General features: G+C 43.3%; 1 long non-coding RNA gene across 1 annotated transcript; it reads left to right on the forward strand.

Annotated features, from left to right (window-relative positions):
* Positions 1–17,311: 17,311 nt before the first annotated feature.
* LOC145077231 (uncharacterized) lies at positions 17,312–20,629 on the forward strand. Its single transcript, XR_013693026.1, has 2 exons — positions 17,312–17,802; positions 20,068–20,629. It is a non-coding gene; the product is annotated as an uncharacterized LOC145077231 (long non-coding RNA).
* Positions 20,630–21,334: the final 705 nt, after the last annotated feature.

The raw sequence follows: 21,334 nt of genomic DNA on the forward strand, positions 1-21,334 counted from the left end.
CAGCTCCTCATGGAATTTCTTCCAGAACCTGGAAGTGAAGCGCACATCGCGGTCTGACACAATCGAGATCGGCACCCCGTGCCGAGACACCACCTCTTTCACGTATATCTCCGCCAACTTTTCCGCTGAAGAACTCTCACTGATGGCAAGGAAGTGTGCACTCTTCGTCAACCTATCCACAATCACCCAAATTGCGTCAACTCCCTTAGCAGTCCTTGGCAATTTGGTGATAAAATCCATAGTGATCTGTTCCCACTTCCACTCGGGGATCTCCAATGGCTGCAACTTGCCATGCGGTCTCTGGTGTTCGGCCTTAACCCTACGGCAGGTCAAGCACCTCTCAACGAACCATGCTACGTCCCTATTCATACAGGGCCACCAATATTCCTTCCTTAGATCCAAATACATCTTTGTAGCTCCGGGATGGATCGAGAATTTCGATCTATGAGCCTCTTCCATCAACGTAATACGCGTACCACCCACGAACGGTACCCAAATCCGACCCTGAAACGTCATAAGGCCTCGACTATCCTTGACAAACTCTGAGATTAACCCCACAACCCGCTCTTTCCTCCGCATTTCTGGTCGCACAGCCTCTGCCTGGGCTCCACGAATAGCGTCCAATACTGGAGTCATCACAGTCAGTCTCAAGCATACATCTCGCAATGGAGTGTTCTCCGCCCTGCGGCTCAATGCATCGGCTACCACATTAGCCTTGCCTGGGTGGTACAGGATCTCACAATCATAATCCTTGACCACATCCAACCACCTCCTCTGACGCATATTTAGGTTGGGTTGATCCATCAAACACTTCAGACTCTTATGGTCCGTGTATATCGTACATCGAACCCCATACAAGTAGTGACGCCAAATTTTGAGAGCGAACACTACTGCCCCCAACTCTAAATCATGTGTGGGATATCTCGTCTCATGAGGCTTCAGCTGCCTCGACGCATAAGCTATCACATGACCCCTCTGCATCAACACTGCACCCAATCCCGAAATCGATGCGTCGCAATATACCACGAAATCTTCCATCCCTTCTGGGAGAGCTAATACCGGGGCTTCGCACAATCTCTGGCGAAGTGTCTCAAAGGAGGTCTGCTGCTCGGGTCCCCATGAGAATGCAACACCCTTCCGGGTCAATCTGGTGAGTGGCACTGCGATCTTGGAAAAATCCTTGATAAATCTCCGGTAATATCCTGCCAACCCAAGGAAACTCCTAATCTCAGAGGGTGACTTCGGCACTTCCCAACTCATCACCGCCTCAACCTTGGCCGGATCGACTAATATCCCTTTCTGATTAACCACATGTCCTAGAAACTGGACCTCCCGCAACCAGAAGTCACATTTGGAGAACTTTGCATAAAGCTTCTCCGACCTCAATACCTCAAGGACCTCCCTCAAATGCTCCTCATGCTGCTCTCTAGATCTCGAATACACCAGAATGTCGTCGATAAATACAATCACTGACCGATCCAACATCGGCCTGCATACCCTGTTCATGAGATCCATGAACACGGCCGGGGCATTGGTGAGTCCAAAAGGCATCACCACAAACTCATAATGCCCATATCGCGTCCTAAACGCTGTCTTCTGGACGTCCTCTTCCCGTACCCTCACCTGATGGTATCCTGATCTCAGATCGATCTTGGAAAACCAAGATGCTCCCTGCAACTGATCGAATAAATCATCGATCCTAGGCAACGGGTAACGGTTCTTGACCGTTAGCTTGTTCAACTCCCGGTAATCAATGCACATCCGGTGTGAACCATCCTTCTTCTTGACGAACAGAATGGGTGCTCCCCATGGCGAGCTGCTCGGCCGAATGAATCCCTTTCCCAGCAACTCCTGGAGTTGCGAGGACAACTCTTGCATCTCTGGAGGTGCAAGACGATAGGGCACTTTAGCAATAGGCGCGGCCCCCGGAACCAGATCGATACCAAACTCTACTTGCCTCACAGGAGGTACTCCCGGCAGTTCCTCGGGAAAAACATCTGAAAACTCACGCACCACAGGGACCTCCTTAACTGACTTCGGTCTCTCGGAAACCTCCCGCGTATCCGTCACATACGCCACAAAACCCTTACAGCCCTGCTGTAGACACTGCCTCGCCCTAGCGGCCGAACAAAAAGCTGATCCTGAACGGGTACCCTCACCGTACACCGAAAGAACTCCCCCACTATGGTCTCGTATGGTCACCAACTGACGCTCGCAGTCGATGACAGCGCCGAATCGGCTCAACCAGTCCATGCCCACGATAACACAGACATCCCCCATCGCAATAGGAATCAGGTCAATCGGGAATTCAACCCCGAAAATCTCTAGTACACATCCCCGAAGAACCTCCGTAGCACGAATCACTTTCTCGTCAGCTATAGAAACTCGCAAAGGTCGACTCAACGATTCACGACTAACGCCGATCTGCTGACTAAAGGCTAAGGACACAAAGGACCTACTCGCACCCGAGTCAAATAACACTAAGGCAGGCACAGAGTTCACAAGGAAAGTACCTACGCGCATAATAACATAAGCATAACATATCGACATTAAAATAATTACACAAATTACAACATACCTGCCACAACATCGGGCGCAGCGCGGACCTCCTCCGCAGTCAGCTGAAAGGCTCTCCCACGAGCCCTCGGGGCCTCGACCTTCACCGGTCGAGTCTCAGTAGTCCTGGCAATAGGTGCAGATCCCTGACGAAGCTGCGGACACTCGGCCTTCCGATGGCCGGTCTGGTTGCAATGGAAGCAAACCATAAACCCCTTGGGGCACTCCCTAGCAATGTGCCCCTCCTTGCCGCACTTGTAGCAGGCACCGGCTCGACACGCCCCATCGTGACCCTTGCCGCACTTTACGCAAGTGCGGTTCTTCGAACCTCCCGTCCTCGAATCGGCGGACTTGATCCGCTTGGCTGCCGGTTGAGACTGAGCCGGCCGCCGGTCTGCCTGCTGAGACTCGGCCTCCTCCCTGGCCTGAGTCTCTAACTCGATCTCACGCTTCCTGGCATTCGCCTGAAGCTCAGTAAAAGTATGGTAAGTGGAGTTTGACACAAACTCCCGGATCTCCCTTCTCAGAATACCCAAGTACCGGCTCATCCGAGCCTGCTCTGTGGCCACCAGCTCGGGGCAAAACATCGCCCTCTCATGGAACTTCCGCGTGATCGCCGCCACCGAATCAGTACCCTGCTTGAGGGTTAAGAACTCCTGAACTAATCGTTCCCGCTCCACCGGGGGAACATACTCCTCCCTGAACATGGTAGTGAACCCCTCCCATGTCACTGCCGCAGTCTCTGCCAAAGTGAAGTTCGCCGTCACGAACTTCCACCAGTCCTTTGCTCCCAGACGGAGCTGGTTCAAAGCGAACCGTACCCTCAGGTGCTCCGGGCATGAACAAGTGTAGAAGCACCCCTCTATATCTGCGATCCACCTCATCGCAGCAATCGGATCCTGCGTCCCATCGAACTCTGGTGGCTTCGTGTTGCTGAACTCTCGGAACAGCAATGAATCACCCCCCTGTGGCCTAGCAGCGGCCACAGCTGCGGTAGCTGCAGCGGTTGCAGCCTCAGTCAATGCGGCGTACTGCTCGTCGAACGTCTCCATCAGGGTGGTCTTGATAGACCCAAACATCTCCGGGATCTCGGCCCGGATCGCCGCCGCCACCTCCTCGTGGATCATCTGACGAATATCCTCGTCACTCACACCGCTCGTACTTGCTCCGTGACGCGGTCTAACCATGATATCTCTGAAATACAACATAAAACTATCATAGATTCTATCGAGTATAATCGTACTCGATACGCAACCCTACTCAGTCCCAGATATCCAGGGATTCTTACTTGGGCCTCCCACTGACCCGGTATCCTCGGTAGTACGGGCCCAATACTACCGACCACACCGCATCAATGTTCATCCCAAGTCCTCCTCCCCAAACTCCGGATAGTGAGTACTCTACTTCTGACACGCTCTATCTACCCGCATACTAGCAAAGCATCTCATATAGGCAACTTCCCTAGACTAAGGCATCACAAATCGGGCCACTCTAGTCCTATCATGAATACCTAGTCTTCTAGCATGCATAACAATTCATATCATATAATATTGTAAGGTATTTTGGGGAATCTTTACCGTTCGGGCGCTGACTGATCGCACACACTGCTTCTTTCTTGCTTACCACAAAACTATTTACAAAAGTTTATGTCTTTATTTAAAAAGCTTCCTCAAATCCTCGGTTTGAGTTCAGTTACCCCCTAAGGTGCACCCGAATCCCTCAAACCAAGGCTCTGATACCAATTGTAACAGCTCAAATTTTTCAAACAAATTTTTTATTAAAAAAAAACATAATTGTTTCCATTTTAAACAAGGCATAAATAGATTAATTGTTCTGTCAAATACAATTATTCAAAATCCCAAGATCATAAAGACAATCTTCAGTGTGTATCGATCATGCCGGCGCCTTCCCACGGTCCTCGCTAGTACCTGAAATACATGCACAACAACTGTAAGCATAAATGCTTAGTGAGTTCCCCAATATACACTTACGCACATACGCCTTTCCAGGCCCTGACCTTCCGGTCCTCATAACATAATCGCCTTCCGGCCCATAACATATTGCCTTCCGGCCCACATATCATACATAAGCACACATAACAATTAACTTACCACATATATCAGACATATCACATAACATATCCGACCTTCCGGTCACACAGTCAAACCCTTCCGGGTACAGTATAGTGAGAAGACTCACCTCGTAAATGCTGAAAGCTAGCAACTCCTGAAATCACTCGTGCACAATCCGACGAGCTACAACCTTCCTATAACATCACATATCTCATTAACACTTATAACTTCTAAGGATGACTATCCCTAAGAAGTCAGACTTAGGTCAACTCTGGTCAACGGTCAACGGTCAGCTCGACCGGACTCGGCGAGTACCATGGCGACTCGGCGAGTCTAGACGTCCTCCAACTTTCTGAGATTCCTTATCTACTCGTCGAGTACCCTCCTCGACCTGACGAGTTACCCTTGAAGGAATCGCGGGGCCACCCCGACTCCACTCGCCGAGTCTGAAGAACAACTCGGCGAGTCCCAGTAAATCTTCAAGCTACTCGCCGAGTCTGAAGAACAACTCGGCGAGTCCATGCCATGCAGACGAGCAACTGCTTCCTGAATTACGCGTGGTCCCGAGATATACAACCATGGGACTTTCTGGACTTCTAAACATCTCATTACTGGGGTATAAACGTTTGGGTAATAACATAATAACCCATCTAATCACTAAATGGGTTTCATAAACCCTAACTTCATAAACACAACAAACAACAGAAGGGAATCCGAAATATTACCTGGAATATGCCCTCTCTGTGTTTCCAAACCGCAGAACTCGAATCCTTTGCTGTTCCTTTAGCCAAAACCTTTCTCCTCTTTGCCCCACAACCTCTTCAAGCCCTAATATCCTCCAATCTTGCTCTAGATGCCCACAACCGTTTAGGGTTCCTTTCAATCGACTAAAAACGAACAATGACGGCACATAAGAGCATTATATACGATCCAAAACCGCACGGTTAGGGTTTCTGCTGAACAGCGTCGACTCGCCGAGTCCATATCTGGACTCGTCGAGTCCAGTCGCGGACCCGCGACTAGGTCTGCGACCCTACTCGGCGAGTCTAGGCTCCAACTCGCCGAGTCCCCTCTCAACTCACCCCAAAAACATAATTAACAATACCTGAGATTTCGGGCTGTTACAGAAATGAAGAAGGCCCGTTATCATGAGATGTTGCGGAGCGATATCCGCCAGTTTGTGAGCCGGTCCAGCTGTAAAACGCTGGATGACATGATTGCTAGGGCTCGGGAGAGGGAGATTGATCTCGAGATGGAGAAGAAGAGGAAACCGGAGGCGGTTTCGGGTACAGGTAGTTCGGGCAAAAAGCCCAAGGTTTCAGATCACAGATCTAGGAGTCAGCAGAGCCACGGTCGATGTGGCAAGTGTGGGAGATTGCACGAGGGGGCGTGCAAGGCAGGGAGTTCCGGCTGCTACAAGTGCGGTCGTATAGGGCATTTGAGCAGGGATTGTACGGCCCCTGCTACTGCCGTTGCAGCATCAGATCTGATTTGCTTTCAGTGCAATCAGAGGGGAAATAAAAAGTCCCAGTGTCCGAGTTTAGCCGCAGCAGGGAAGGTGGCTGCACCTGCCCCTGCTACCTTGAGGATTACAGATGGCCGGCAGGGCCGAGCCGAGACGCCAGTGGCAAAGAGTAGGGCGTTTCAGATGACAGCTGAGGAGGCGCAAGCGACTCCGAATGTGGTGACGGGTATGTATCTTCCCTTCATTCCTTTATTATTATTGATTGATTATTGCTTACGATTGTATGTTTTATTTAGGGTCGCTCTCTGTGAACGGCATTTCTGCTATGGTATTATTCGATTCGGGGGCTACCCGATCATTCGTATCGCTTGCGCTTAGCAAGAGATTTAGTAGAGCTCCAGGGGAGCTGGATTGTCCATTAGAGGTTGAGATAGCAGATGATAGGACCGTGAGGGTCGGCAGAGTGCATAGAGGGTGTTCTCTTTAGTTGTTTGATGAGCAGTTTTCAGTGGACCTGGTTCCTATTCCCCTGCGAGGGAATAAGGTTATTGTGGGCATGGATTGGCTAAGCCCCAATGGGGCGGTGATTGATTGCGAGCAGCAGTTAGTGAGGGTCCGCACTCCCAGTGGGGGAGAGTTAGTGATTCAGGGCGAGAGGCCACAACGCGGACCGACCTTTTGTTCCGCCGTAAGGGCGAGGCGCTATGTTCAGCAGGGTTGCGCCGGTTATGTAGCTTACGTCTTGGATGCCCGGGAGAAGGGCAAGGCGACAGTTGATGATGTTCCTATAGTGAGAGACTTCTCGGATGTATTTCCCAAGGATTTACCGGGAATACCTCCTGAGAGACAGGTTGAGTTTAGGATCGACCTGATTCCTGGTGCGGCTCCGATAGCCAAGGCACCGTATCGCCTAGCTCCCCCTGAGATGCAGGAGTTGTCTACGCAGTTGCAGGAGCTGTTAGACAAGGGTTTCATTCGGCCGAGCAGTTCGCCTTGGGGAACGCCGATCCTGTTTGTGAGGAAGAAGGATGGGTCGCATCGTATGTGTATAGATTATCGGGAGTTGAATAAGGTAACGGTGAAGAACCGTTACCCACATTCGAGGATAGATGATTTGTTTGATCAGCTTCAGGGAGCGTCTTGGTTCTCCAAGATCGACCTACGCTCCGGTTATCATCAGATGCGGGTTAGAGATGAGGATGTACAGAAGACTGCCTTCAGGACCAGGTATGGTCATTATGAGTTTGTGGTGATGCCATTTGGGCTCACCAATGCCCTAGTCGCGTTCATGGATCTCATGAATCGCGTGTGTAGGCCGATGCTGGATCGGTCAGTGATAGTATTCATAGATGATATCTTGGTGTATTCCAAGATGCAGGAGCAGCACGAGGAGCACCTGCGGGAGGTGCTGGAGGTTTTGAGGAGGGAGAGACTTTTCGCAAAATTCTCCAAATGTGAGTTCTGGTTGCGCGAGGTGCAGTTCCTTGGTCACCTCGTCAACCAGAAAGGTATTTTGGTAGATCCGGCCAAGATAGAGGCTGTGATGCAGTGGGAGGTCCCGAAGTCTCCATCTGAGATTCGGAGCTTCCTAGGGTTGGCAGGGTATTATCGGAGATTTATTCAGGATTTCTCCAAGATAGCAGTGCCGCTCACCCGACTGACCAAGAAGTCGGTGGTATTTCGTTGGGGGCCTGAGCAGCAGGCAGCGTTCGAGACCCTCAGGCAGAGATTGTGCGAGGCTCCGATCCTTACCTTGCCAGAGGGAGTAGAGGACTTCGTAGTCTACTGTGATGCCTCGATCACAGGTATGGGAGCAGTATTGATGCAGTGAGGCCATGTGATAGCTTACGCCTCGAGACAGTTGAAGCCTCATGAGGCTAACTATCCTACCCATGATTTAGAGCTGGGGGCGGTTGTGTTTGCCCTCAAGATTTGGAGGCATTATCTTTATGGGGTCTGTTGTACTATTTACACGGATCACAAGAGTTTGAGGTACCTTATGGATCAGCCGAGTCTGAACATGAGGCAGAGGAGATGGTTGGATGTGCTAAAGGATTATGATTGTGAGATCCTTTACCATCCAGGGCAGGCCAACGTGGTGGCCGACACCCTAAGCCGAAAAGTGTCGGCAGCCCCTATCAGAGATCTGTGTTTGAGGATGACAGTGATCACTCCATTGTTAGAGCGGATCAAGGAGGCTCAGGTGGAGGGCCTCAAGGAGGAGAGGCAGAAGTGTGAGAGGATAGTGGGCCGAGTAGCCTCGTTTGATTATGACAGTCGGGGATTGCTGACGCTTCACGGGAGGGTGTGGGTACCGTACTGGGGTGGAGTACGGCAAGTGTTGATGGACGAGGCTCATAAGTCTCGATTTTCTATCCACCCAGGGGTGACGAAGATGTATCGAGATCTCCGACCTGATTATTGGTGGCCCTGCATGAAGCGGGACGTCGCCTGGTATGTTGAGAGATGCCTGACCTGCAGGAAGGTCAAGGCAGAGCACCAGAGACCTCACGGCAAAATGCAGCCGTTAGACATTCCCGTGTGGAAATGGGAGGACATCACCATGGATTTTGTCACCAAGCTTCCCAGGACCGCACGAGGAGTGGATTCGATATGGGTAGTAGTGGATCGGTTGACGAAGAGTGCTCATTTTATCCCGATCCAGGAGAGTATATTGGCAGAAAAGTTAGTCGATATCTATGTGCGGGAGATCGTGGCACGTCATGGAGTGCCGGTATCGGTGGTGTCAGACCGAGATGTCCGTTTTACATCCAGATTCTGGAAGCGGTTTCACGACGAGATGGGTACTTGTCTTCATTTCAGCACCGCTTTCCACCCTCAGACGGACGGGCAGAGTGAGAGGACGATTCAGACTCTTGAGGACATGCTCAGGGCATGTGTTCTAGACTTCGGTGGCAGTTGGGATACGTACCTTCCGTTAGCGGAATTTTCGTATAACAACAGTTATCATGCGAGCATTGATCGACCTCCCTTTGAGATGCTTTATGGGAGGAAGTGCAGGACCCCGATTTGTTGGGGCGAGGTGGGTCAGCGAGTCATTGGAAGCACGGAGGTGGTGCTCAAGACGACCGAGTTGATCCAGCAGGTCTGTAGTAGACTGCAGACTGCGCAGAGTCGGCAGAAGAGTTACGCCGATAGAAGGCGTTCAGACTTGGAGTTCCGGGTGGGTGATATGATCCTTCTGAAGGTCTCACCTTGGAAGGGTGTCATCAGGTTCCGGAAGAGGGGCAAGTTGGGTCCCAGGTTTATTGGTCCTTTCAGGGTTTTGGCCTGGGTGGGTCGGGTTGCTTATCGGTTAGATCTTCCTGAGGAGCTTAGTCAGATCCACAACACTTTCCATGTGTCTCAGTTGAGGAAGTGTTTGGTGGATGAGTCAGCAGTTGTTCCCCTAGAGGATATTCAAGTTGATAGCAGCCTGAATTATGTTAAGAGACCGGTCGCGATTCTGGATCGGAAGACAAAGACCTTGAGGAACAAGGAAATTCAGTTAGTGAAGGTGCAGTGGCAGCACCGGAAGGGGTCTGAGTGGACGTGGGAGGCTGAGGAGGAGATGAGAGAGCACTACCCGGAGATATTTGCAGATTCAGCCGTAGCAGACTTCGAGGACAAAGTCTGAGCCAAGTGGGGGAGAATTGTAACGACCCGTCTCCGGTATGATGATTCCATAGTATTTATTTAGAAGTTTACAAGAGGGACTCGGCGAGTTCATAGCCTGACTCGCCGAGTAGGGACAGGATTTTCGAGCACGTGTTAGTCGGCGACTCGGCGAGTCCATATTCAGGACTCGGCGAGTCTGCCTGCCTGGAAGAAACCCTAAATCCCTGGGTTGCTCACTATTTAAGCCACCTTATAGCCCCATTCTCGCCTCCTTCACCCTCAGAACGCTGTGAGAAAACCCTAATCCATCCTTGAGTGATCTAAGTGTTCTTGTGTTAAATTTTTTGAAGGCTTGAAGAAGGAAAAGAAGAAAGGAGCAAAGAGAAGAGTTGTAGAGCAAAGATTCAAGGGAAAATCAGAGTTCTTTGAGGTATTCTTCGGATTTCCCCCTGTTTTATGCTTTAAACCTCCATTAGAACTCTTCTAGATCTAGTTTGATGCTTTTCTCAAGCCTTATGATTGTATGGATACCCTATTATGTCGAGATATCCTTAGATATGTTCATCTAGGAGTTGTAGAGCCCAGATCTATTGCCTTTTTGAAGTTACCTTGCATAAGAACCCTAGATCTACCCTTTTAAGTGCCTTTTTAGCCTTTATCTTCTTTTTCGTGTGTTTGTACACGTAAAGTTGGAAACTTTACGTGGTGAATCAGCTTATTGGACTCAGATCTATCATTTGTATGTAATGAATTCAAGCGGAATCGAGTTTAGAATAGTTGCATGGTTGTGACTCGGCGAGTCGGAAGAACGACTCGGCGAGTCGAGTCGCGAGTCCCCGATTTCTTCCTTTTTGAGTGATGCTGAGTGGGACCAGTGAGTAGTAGAGTGGACTCAGCGATTTCAAGGTTAGACTCAGTAATTGAGGGACTCGGCGAGTTGTTCATACAACTCGGCGAGTCCAAGGCAATCTTCTTAAGCTCAAGAACAGCTCGCTGAGTTGTTCATATGACTCGGCGAGTCGGATGCAGATTGTCTGAGTTCTTGGATCGAGAGATTACTCGTCGATTCGATGCCATACTCGACGAGTAGCCACGAGTGGGGTTGTGAAATGAGATTAGAGACTCGGTGAGTTGGCGGCCCAACTCGGCGAGTCAGGTCAACTGTGAGTTGACTTTGACCGAGAGGGTTGACTTTGACCAAGGGTAAAAGAGTCATTTTACCCCAGTGCAGTGTTTAGTATTTGATTAAGTGTGTTTATGGACTTGTAGCCGGGGAGATACCGGAGCAGCAGCAGATAGCTTCCAGAGCCATACACACAGCAACCAGTTCACGAGGTGAGTTTCCTTTCAGTAGGAACGGGTCTACGGCCTCGATGCCGACCCGTTTAATTAGCAGTAGCCTCGGACTTTGGTCTGATGCAGTAGTTAGAGTGCTTGATGTCTTTGTGATTCAAGCATGTTTGTGTTATGTGTTCCGGACTCTGTTCCGATGCAGTATGTAGTATATGTGATTATAATAGTTGATATGTGTTATGCTATGCCATGATCAGCCAGTTCCGGACTTCGGTCCGATGCAGGGGACAAGGTCCCAGTCAGTTCCGGACTTCGGTCCGACGCAGCTAGTTCCGGACTTCGGTCTGATGCAGTCAGTTCCAGACTTCGGTCCGATGCAGTTAGTCCCGGACTCTGGTCCGATGTAGGGGACAAGGTCCCAGACAGTTCTGGACTTCGGTCCGATGCAGCTAGTTCTAGATTTCGGTCTGATGCAGTGGGCAAGGCCCAGTATGTGCTTTATATGTATTGTATGGTATGTGGTAGTTTGGGGGAGCTCACTAAGCTTCGTGCTTACAGTTTCAGTTTTGGTTTCAGGTACTTCCGCAAGCAAAGGGAAGAGCTCGGGATGATGGCATCGCACACACACACACCACAGCTTCAGTTTTTATCCTGGGAGTTGACTCAGTTTTCTTAGATATGTTTTGATACAGTCGTGACACAGATTTCTTGTTACAGTATTTTAGTATGGTTTTGAGATACGCAACGCATGGTCTTATTATGATATACTCAGTTTTATGATTTTTGGTTATATTAAAAATGAAATTTTCGGGTCGTTTTTTTTGGGTCGTTTCAGTTTTAAGGCCATAACTCTTTGGTTTCACGTAAAGTTTGCAACTTTATGTGAGGAATAGACATGGGATGAGTGGATCTATAAGTTGGAGCCCCTGCATGGCTCGAAAAGCCACTGTATGGATTAAGAACTGGAGCGACTCGACGAGTCACATGGGTGAACTCGGCGAGTTGGATGAAGATGGGCATGGACTCGACGAGTTGGAAGAACAACTTGACGAGTCTGTTGAAGATTGTCTTGGACTCGGCGAGTCAGGTTGCGAAGCATCAACCCATATGGTTAAGACTTAGATCGGTGAGTTGAATGGTGACTCAGTGAGTTGGGCAGGATGAGACTCAGAGATCGTGGAACTCGACGAGTCTTGGGGTGACTCGGCGAGTTGAGTCGTTTTATGCGAGTTTTTGAATGCATGGACTCGACGAGTCTTGGGGCGACTCGGCGAGTAGAGTCAGTCAAGAAGGTTGACTTTGACCAAGAATTTAACTTTGGAAAGAGTGGACTTAGACGGCTTCTAAGAGTTCAGTTTGGGACTAAGTGTTATATGTTATTGATATTGATACCTCGGGGAGCTAGTGGAGTAGCGGCTCAGAGAGTTGTCGGTCAGCAGCCAGAGGATCATCAGCAAAGTTCAGCAGTGCGAGGTGAGTCTCCTCATTGTTTGTATGGGTCTAAGGCACCAATGTCGGCCTATTTAGTTTATGTATGATAAGAAGACCCGGTGGTTAGCCCTAGGCATTATGCATGAAAGACCAGGAGGCTCCTTGCACATGGTATATTATTATGTGTGGTAGGAAGACCCGGGGGTTAGCCCTAGTCAATATGTATGAAAGACCAGGAGGTGGCTCCTGACGCACTGTATGCTATTATACATGAAAGACCAGGAGGTGGCTCCTGGCACACTATATGTTGATTAGCCTAATAGAGTAGTATGTATAGTTGTCTTCGTGATACTTGCATGAAAGACCAGGGGTAGCCCTTGGCACTTGTTTGGAAGACCCAGGGAGTGGCCCCAGGCTTGACCAGGAAGACCACGTGTGGCCCGTGGCATAATGGCAAGACTATGTTTGGCACATAGCACCTTACTTGATTATGGATATGTTGGTTATGTATGGTTCTTGGCTACGTATGGCGTGTATGGATCAGTTGGTTTGTATGGATATGTGGTATCTGGGGAACTCACTAAGCTTCGTGCTTACGGTTTTCAGTTTTGGTTCAGGTATTTTGCCTTCAGGGAAAGGAGTCGGCTCGATCGCAGCGCATCACACTATGTTTTCCTCACATGAGATCTTTGGGATTACACTCTAATATGGTTTTATGATAATATGTTTTGATTACTGACACCTTGGTTTGTCATGAGATATTATAATGAATGTTTTTGTACTGATGGTTTTATGTAATACCTTGTTTAAAAATGAAAATTTTAGCCCTAAATTTGGGATGTTACATCCTCTACCACCGATTTTTGATGATGCTTCCCACATAAACGGTGTAAAATCGATTAATGGGAAAGAGGAAATGTGGGAAATTATTCTAGGAAGAAATGTGCACACTACTTGCCTCGAGGTAACAGAGTAAAAGCTAATGAAATCGGTTTATTTGCTTTTCACTATTTAGAAATCAATGGCATTTTGGTAGACTAAAGGTAATGAAATCAATTAATTTCTTGTTTATGATGCTATTTAGAAATCTACTGCATTCTATTAGAACTTATAATTTTTATTCTCTTAGAATACACTGAATGTTTTAATCTTTGAAAGTTGATTATGTTTTCTTTGTAGATTTAGGTTTTGAAGAGACTGCCATTGATGTGGAAAAGAAGGAAAACATGGAGAACGAAAGTAGTCTAGCAGAATGTATTATGCCAGATTGTATAAAATGTTTATTAACAATAATATTCTTTCAGAATGGATTAGTATTTTTGTTAGATTTTGATGGATATTTTCTTTATTTTACTATTCTTAGTTTTAGTCTCTAAAAATAAATGTAATGCTTAAACCATTATTAGTCATATTTTTTCAGAATGAATGTAATAATTGTTTAGTCTTATTCTTTACGAATTAATATAATTAGTGATTCTTAAATAATAAAATTTATATTCTTTAGAAAATATTATTCTTGATAATATGTTGTATAAATCTTTAAGCATGTTAATTATAAAAAATATATTGAATGAACCAAATTCTGCAAGAATAAAATCGAAAATATCTTTACTAGTTTATGTTTGACTCTGTTATTCTGACAGAATAAAATCGGTTAGTATTAGAAATTATAATATAATTAAATTTGAATTAATTTGAAAAATTCAGATTAAAAAAAATATTAATTATCCCTTAAAATCCGCAAGATTTCCTATTTTAAGATTGGTTAATTGACCAAAACACCATTTTGCTGAAATTTGTGTGATTATATGACACATGCTTCCCTATTATAATATCGTAGACCTCAGATCATGACTATTGTTTTTTTTTCATCCATTGGTCCAGAATTGTACTTACAGGCACACAATAAATGTAAGAAAAAAAAATAATCTAGCTATGTATACTCCATCCGTCCCTATATTATTGTCCATAGACAAAAAACACACAGATTAAGAAAACATTAATTACCACTAACTTTATATAATAAAATAACAGTTTTGTCTTTACTTTTCATTTAAATGCTTAGTTGGTTAACTAATAATGAGGGGGTATTTTGGTAAAAATATTATTTATTTTTAAAAGTGAACTATTATTTTGATACATACCAAAAAGAAAAGATGAACTATAATTTTGAGGCGGAGGGAGTATATATATATATATATATATATATATATATATATATATATATATATATATATATATATATATATATATATATATATATATATATATATATATATATATATATATATATATATATATATAACAAAAAGCAATCTGTGAAGAAGTCTTCATGGACAAAAAAGAAAGGCAAAAATACACGTCGCCGTTACTTAGTGTTGCATACCAAGTCAAATTATATACAAACAAATTTTGTAAGATTTTATTACAACTTACGGTTCAAACTAACTTTGATCAGAATAATTTAAAGAGAAATTAAGTATGTTTTTATTTTTCCTTCTACGAATATTCCTATCCAATTAAATAATCACATGTGTCACATTTAATGTTTATTTAATGATATTTTAATATATTAAAATGACATATGTCATCATTTAATTGGATATGATGATTTATAGGAACAAAAGTAGGAGGATATTTAATTTCACTAATTTAAAAATTACACATTTGTAATAATGTTTATGTGAAAATCTATCATTTTTCAATATTATGATGGCATGTTGTAGTAATAAAAAGATATATATATATATATATATATATATATATATATATATATATATATATATATATATATATATATATATAGAGAGAGAGAGAGAGAGAGAGCTAGGTTATAATGTGAATGAACAACTATTATGCAGACGTATGGATAATGTTATTCTATGAGAATTCCTAAAAAAATAAGTTGTTTAATAATGTGAATAGGTTCAACCTCACACAATTATTGTCATTTTCATGCATTTTCACTAATTTTTATTCATTTTTTTGTTCTCACACATCGTTTTTCACGAATTTTCATTCTTACAGAATACGAATCAATAAACATCCTAACAATATTCTGACAGAATGAGAATAATAAAAAAAGTTTATAATAATCTTAGAGACGATTTAATTGGTGAGAATGTGTGATAATGACAATAGTTATATAAGATTGAATGTATTCAAATTATCAAACAACATATTTTCTTTGTCATTATCACAGAATAGCATTATCCACACGTCCGCAATAGATATCAATCCACATTTGAACCTAGTTATATAGTTATATATATATATATATATATATATATATATATATATATATATATATATATATATATATATATATATATATATATATGTATACATATGATCTTATACAGTAGAACCTTTATAATTAAATACTTGATAAATTAATAACCTCTATAAAATTAATAATTTCTCCGATTCCAACTTGGGATCCATACAAAATTGGACCTCAATCGATAAAATAATAAAATAATAATTTTTTCTAAATCCCAATGTAAATATATTGGTCTCAGCAAAACTATAAATTAATAATTAATAAAATATTCCAAAATTCTAGATCTATGTACATTGATATTTTAACACCTTTTAGTTTAGAAGTCATAGTTGATGTGATTTTGAAATTTATCATTAGACATTTTATAGTGATCAATCTAGATCTGTGTACATTGAACTTCACAAATTAATTAATGTGTGAATGTACATGAGAATTTTTAAGGTCATTGTTTTTGTTTTATTCAAATAGGTAAAGTGAACGAACGTGAAAATTTTGAAGGTCGATGCATTAATTTGAGAGTTGCTCATGAATATAAGCCAACTCTTTAAATCAATAATTTATTAATTTATCGATATAATAATATCTTGCTGAATTAATAAAATATCTCAGTCACAACATTATTAATTTATAGAGGTTTTACTATATATATATATATATATATATATATATATATATATATATATATATATATATATATATATATATACATACATACAAGTTCAATTAAGAAAATAAAAAAGGTTGAGAATGAGAGAATTATTCTCAGCCAATCATTTATTTTTGTTGTAAAATGTTCCGACGTACCGGGCCGACGGAGGTTGAGCAATATTCATATATGAATATAAATATATGTGTATTCATATATGAATACACCACCTCCCTCCGCCACCAGCCATCACCACTTCTACAGCCAACCACCACCAACAACCGTCATCTCCACCACCACCCATCGTTGTCATATTCGTATATGAATAATCACTTCTGTTATACTTATTCATATATGAATATACGTATTCATATATGAATCTACTGTTAGGGGTGTTTGGCTTATCTTTTGAGAGGCCAAAAGTCCTTTTAGGAAAAGATAAAAGGTAAAAGATGTTTGGTAAAAACATTTTTAAAAGCTACTTTTGGATTTTGGATATAAGGAAAATGAACTTTTTAGAAAAGTCAGGAAAACCTGACTTTTTGCAACTTTTCCTAAAAGGACTTTTAGCCTCTTAAAAGATAAGTCAAACACCCCCTTAATCCATAAGAACGCCTCCTTTTGAGCTTTTAAAAAGATGTCCTCAACGGTTTAAATTTTGGAATATTGTTTCATTTCTTTGTTGCCATATATAACTCAATGTAGCTATGCCCGCCACGACCAAAACCTATTTTTCAAATGGACTTTATGCTTGGCCTTTTAAACCATCTAACATGTCTTCCATGCTATCGGGCTCACGATCCACCAGGCCCCACCGCCGGTGAAATTTGGCCCAAACCTCTTCTAATTTACCACATTCCCAGAATGCATGTTTCACCGTTTCTTCCTTTTCTTTGCAAACTCCACATATCAACGAATCCAGGCTAATACCCATTCGACCTGAAACATCTTTAATTGCAACTCTGTTTTTTAAGAGTTTCCAAACAAAAATATTCACCTTCTTCGGGATCTATTTGAACCATCTGTTCTTGCCCGTCTCCGTTTGATTTTTCTTTTCCAGCTCCTTTCTCATCCAAGCACTATAAAATGCCCCTTAGGGCCACCAGGACATCTAAAACAATCATATGTCTCTGATAGAGTAACAAAGGATAACTTCTCCATTAATTTATCGAGCTCCTCCTTACTTCTACCATCTCTAGTTATCCCCCTCCAGTTCCACGAGCCTCCGTTAATTCCTATTCGATCCTCAACAATTTCTCTTTGATTATTATCGATATGAAACAATTTCTGAAATTCCTCCTCTAGCGGTTTCTCTCCCATCCACCAATCATACCAAAAAAGTGTACCCCTCTCATTACCTATCTGTTTTTTAATCAATGTCTCGGGGTCTAACTCCCAAGATTGAAGGAGATTCCATTGTTTCACAATTTGCTTCCAGGTAAAACTAGACTTAACTGTACCTGATTCCTCCATACAATTATATTTATCATGTATACTATCATTTATTTGAATCTATAAGGCTCCTTGTTCAGTTTTATACCTCTAACACCATTTAGCTAATAGAGCTTTATTCATATCCTCCAAAGAGCTAATACTTAGACCTCCTTTCTCTTTTCCCATTAAATCTTTTCGCCATTTCACCCATGATATTTTCGCCATAGTTTGGTTTCCTACCCCCCCCCCCCCCCCCCCCCCCCCCCCAAAAAAAAAAAAAAAAAACTCTCTGCGAAGGTTTTCTAGCTTTTTAATTACTCCCTTAGGATCCTTGAAAAGGGAGAATAGAAATGTACCAAGGTTTCCCAAAACATTGCAAACACTTGTGTGTCTTCCTCCTATTGGTATGGTTTTTATTTTCCATCTACTTAACTTCTTTTTGTATTTATCAACGAGAATATTCCAAGTTCTCTTTGATCTAATGTTGACTCCAATTGGCAAGCCTAAAAAAGTAGAAGGCATCTGGTCCACTTTGCATCCGATAACGTGTGTTGTCGTCTCCACCTAAGTTCGATCACTCCTAACTCCAAACAAAAAGATTTTATCAAGATTCACATTGAGGCCCGCTGTCTTTTGGAAACAGAAAAGAATTCTAATTAAGTTCAGTACGTTCTCCACAGACCATTCCCCCAAAAAAATAGAGTCGTCTGTAAAAAAAAAAGTGAGTTAGTAAAACATTATCTTCCCCCACTGCCATTCCTTTGTATATCCCGTTATCACTTGCTTTTCTAATAGCATAGTTTAGCCCTTCCATTACAAGAGTAAATAAAAAGGGGGAGAGAGGATCTTTGTGTCTTAAGCCACGCTACAATTCAAACTCCGTAGTCAGGCAACCATTCACCAAAACAAAGGATGTTCCCTATTTAAGACATTCACATATCCAAGACCTTCACTTAATTCCAAAACCTTTCCCTTTGACTTTGCCATCACTGTAATTAGTATGGGTGATGACATGTCTTTAGTGGTGTCCGAAGTGGACTGTTACATGCTAGAGCAGTATAGCATGGATTTCACATTTCTCTTGTACTTGGTTTCCAAGTTCTGTCTTTATCTTCTTCTGTTCTTGATGCCCTTCTTGGTAAGGTTGGACTTTATCTTCGACATCTTATGTGTGAGTTACTGTTACCCCCATATCTCTTCTTCTTAGACGTTCTTTGTTATTACAAAGTTCATCTTGTCCAGCTATGGCCCAATGCAGTGTCAAAAATTATTACTTTCTAAGTTTTTTGCGTTGCTCATGAGATACCCCTTGATGTTTCCTTGTTTTGTTATTTTTAATATTTAAAGAAGTATGGTGACTGGTGTTCTTTCAGTAGTCATCACTTTCCTCTATCTCCAGATTTAGCTCGTTCAAATGGGAATTGGAAAAGTAGGTTCTGCTGGGTCGACATATATAGATTGTGTTTGCCATTTGTCCCATGTTATGTTTCACTTTGTGATGACTCGGTGTCTTTGTCTTTTGGTTTTCTTGGATTTGTTCCTTTATTTTTCGCATTTCTGTGTAAAGAGGGCATTTCTATCGGAAGTTGTACTTGCCCGGTATCGTATGAGTCCATTCTAGAAAGTCTGCTATCAACTACCAATGTTATCTGTATGTCATGCAAGTTTGTCTAACCCTTACTGGATTTAGCATAAGTTCGTTTGTCTTTTATTTCCCTAGTTTTAGGTAATCTCCTGATATAAATGCTACCTCTGGGTGTTTTCTCTATGCCCATTTATTATTACAGATAGGAGTAAATGCTCCTTCCAACTGACTTCTTATTTGGCCGGTGATATCCCACCTGAGTCCATTGTGGTGGATGACGTGGTTCCGGACCAAAATATGGACCAGATAACTGTGACACCCAAATTTTCCCCTGTGCTCCCACGTTTTGGGTCGAATGCTTTCTCTATCGAGCAGTTGTTGGACACATCTTGCCATGTTATTGGTTCTGCACAGGTCGGTTCTTCTAGCTCTATAGAAGTCGTGCCCCTTTTAGGTGTCTCTTCGAGCTAAAAACATAGGCGGGTCCTTTCGCCTGATCAATTTGATCCGTTTCTCTAGGAGATTTCCCATGTAGGCCCTCGACGTGTCTCCCTTGTCCTTTGGTTATGTCCCCCCAAGTCGGTTGGGATATAAATGGATTGGCATGTGTTACGTATTTTCATCAATGATGTGCATTTTTCGTGATTACTTTGTTCTGTTAATTTCATTTTCCTAACGTCGTAGGTGGGTGTCCTTCATGTGTGTTGCTTGAGGAAGAGCTGAACAAAGCATGCTGATTTATAGCTCGTGCTGAAAAAATTATCTCCGCCATATTCGGCCAAGATCTTAAATTTTTTGATGGGTTGTTAACCTTGCGAGATCGGTTTTTGGTCGTGGAGGTAAATGTACGTGTTGCCAAAGGCATGGATCTGGCAAGCAAGGAAATGTTGATGAAAGCTGGAGAGATGTATGTTGACTTATCAATACGTTATCGGGATGCTGTGATCGAGGTAATTTCTTTGGAAAATCAAGGGACGCTCGTTCAGGCAATGTGTGAAGCTTGTCTCTTGGAGAACAATGTGTTGCGTTCTTAGATTCTTAACAAGTCTTGATAGTGTGGGTTATGTGAGTCGGTTATGCTCTTGTTTTTGTAGGCAAGCGTGAACTTGGTGTTGCGCTTGTGTGCCTAACCGACTATGATTTTGTGGTTGGTCTGTTTTGGTACATTGATTGTTGTTGTTGGTGACTGATTTGTTGTTGGAATTGTTGGTTTGCTAACGTATTTAAGTAATTGGAAATTAATTTATGCGGCTGGTAACGCACTGTTTTCGTCTAACGGATTTTAGGTAGATATCGAGTTTGATACTGTTGGATTAGTGTCTAAGTCCATAACTATTTTGGTATGTACTTGACCCGATGGTGCATGGTCCTTTTGGGTTGCCTTCACCAAAGCAACTTGATAGGATGAATTATGGAGAGAGAGGATTAATTGTGTGATAGTTGAATATTAGGCTAATGGACTCCATAGAGGATGGAATGGAAAAATTCTATGGGGAAACCCATTAGAAATCGGCCAAGGCCTCTAAGGAGGGAGTCCATGGGCAGCTTAGGGCCTAAGCAGTCAAATTAGGGTTTCCTTGTTAGATAACCCTAATAGCCTCACTATTTAAGGATCCCTAGGGCACCAAAAACGTGGCTAAGAGTCTCCTTAGGGTTTCCAGCTGTTTTTGGGTGTCTCTCCTCTTCTTCGTCTTCATCCTCTTGCTCTTGGTGTTTGTGAGCCATTAAAGGAGTGACACTTGTGACTCTAAGCTTTCTAAAGCCATTACAAAGAGGATTTGAGATTGTTATTGCTACATAACAATCAAGGTAAGATCCACTACTAGAAAAACAGTCTTTTACGACGCGCAATGCGTGTCGTAAAACGCTCAGACGACGCGCAAATGCGTGTCAAGGAAGGCCATGTCATAAAGAGAGACGACACACTTTTGCGCGTCGTCTATTTACGACG

The sequence above is a fragment of the Lactuca serriola genome, chromosome 9, assembly GCF_051521515.1.
Source record: "Lactuca serriola cultivar US96UC23 chromosome 9, Lser_US96UC23_V15, whole genome shotgun sequence".
In the NCBI taxonomy this organism is placed as follows: Eukaryota; Viridiplantae; Streptophyta; class Magnoliopsida; order Asterales; family Asteraceae; genus Lactuca; species Lactuca serriola.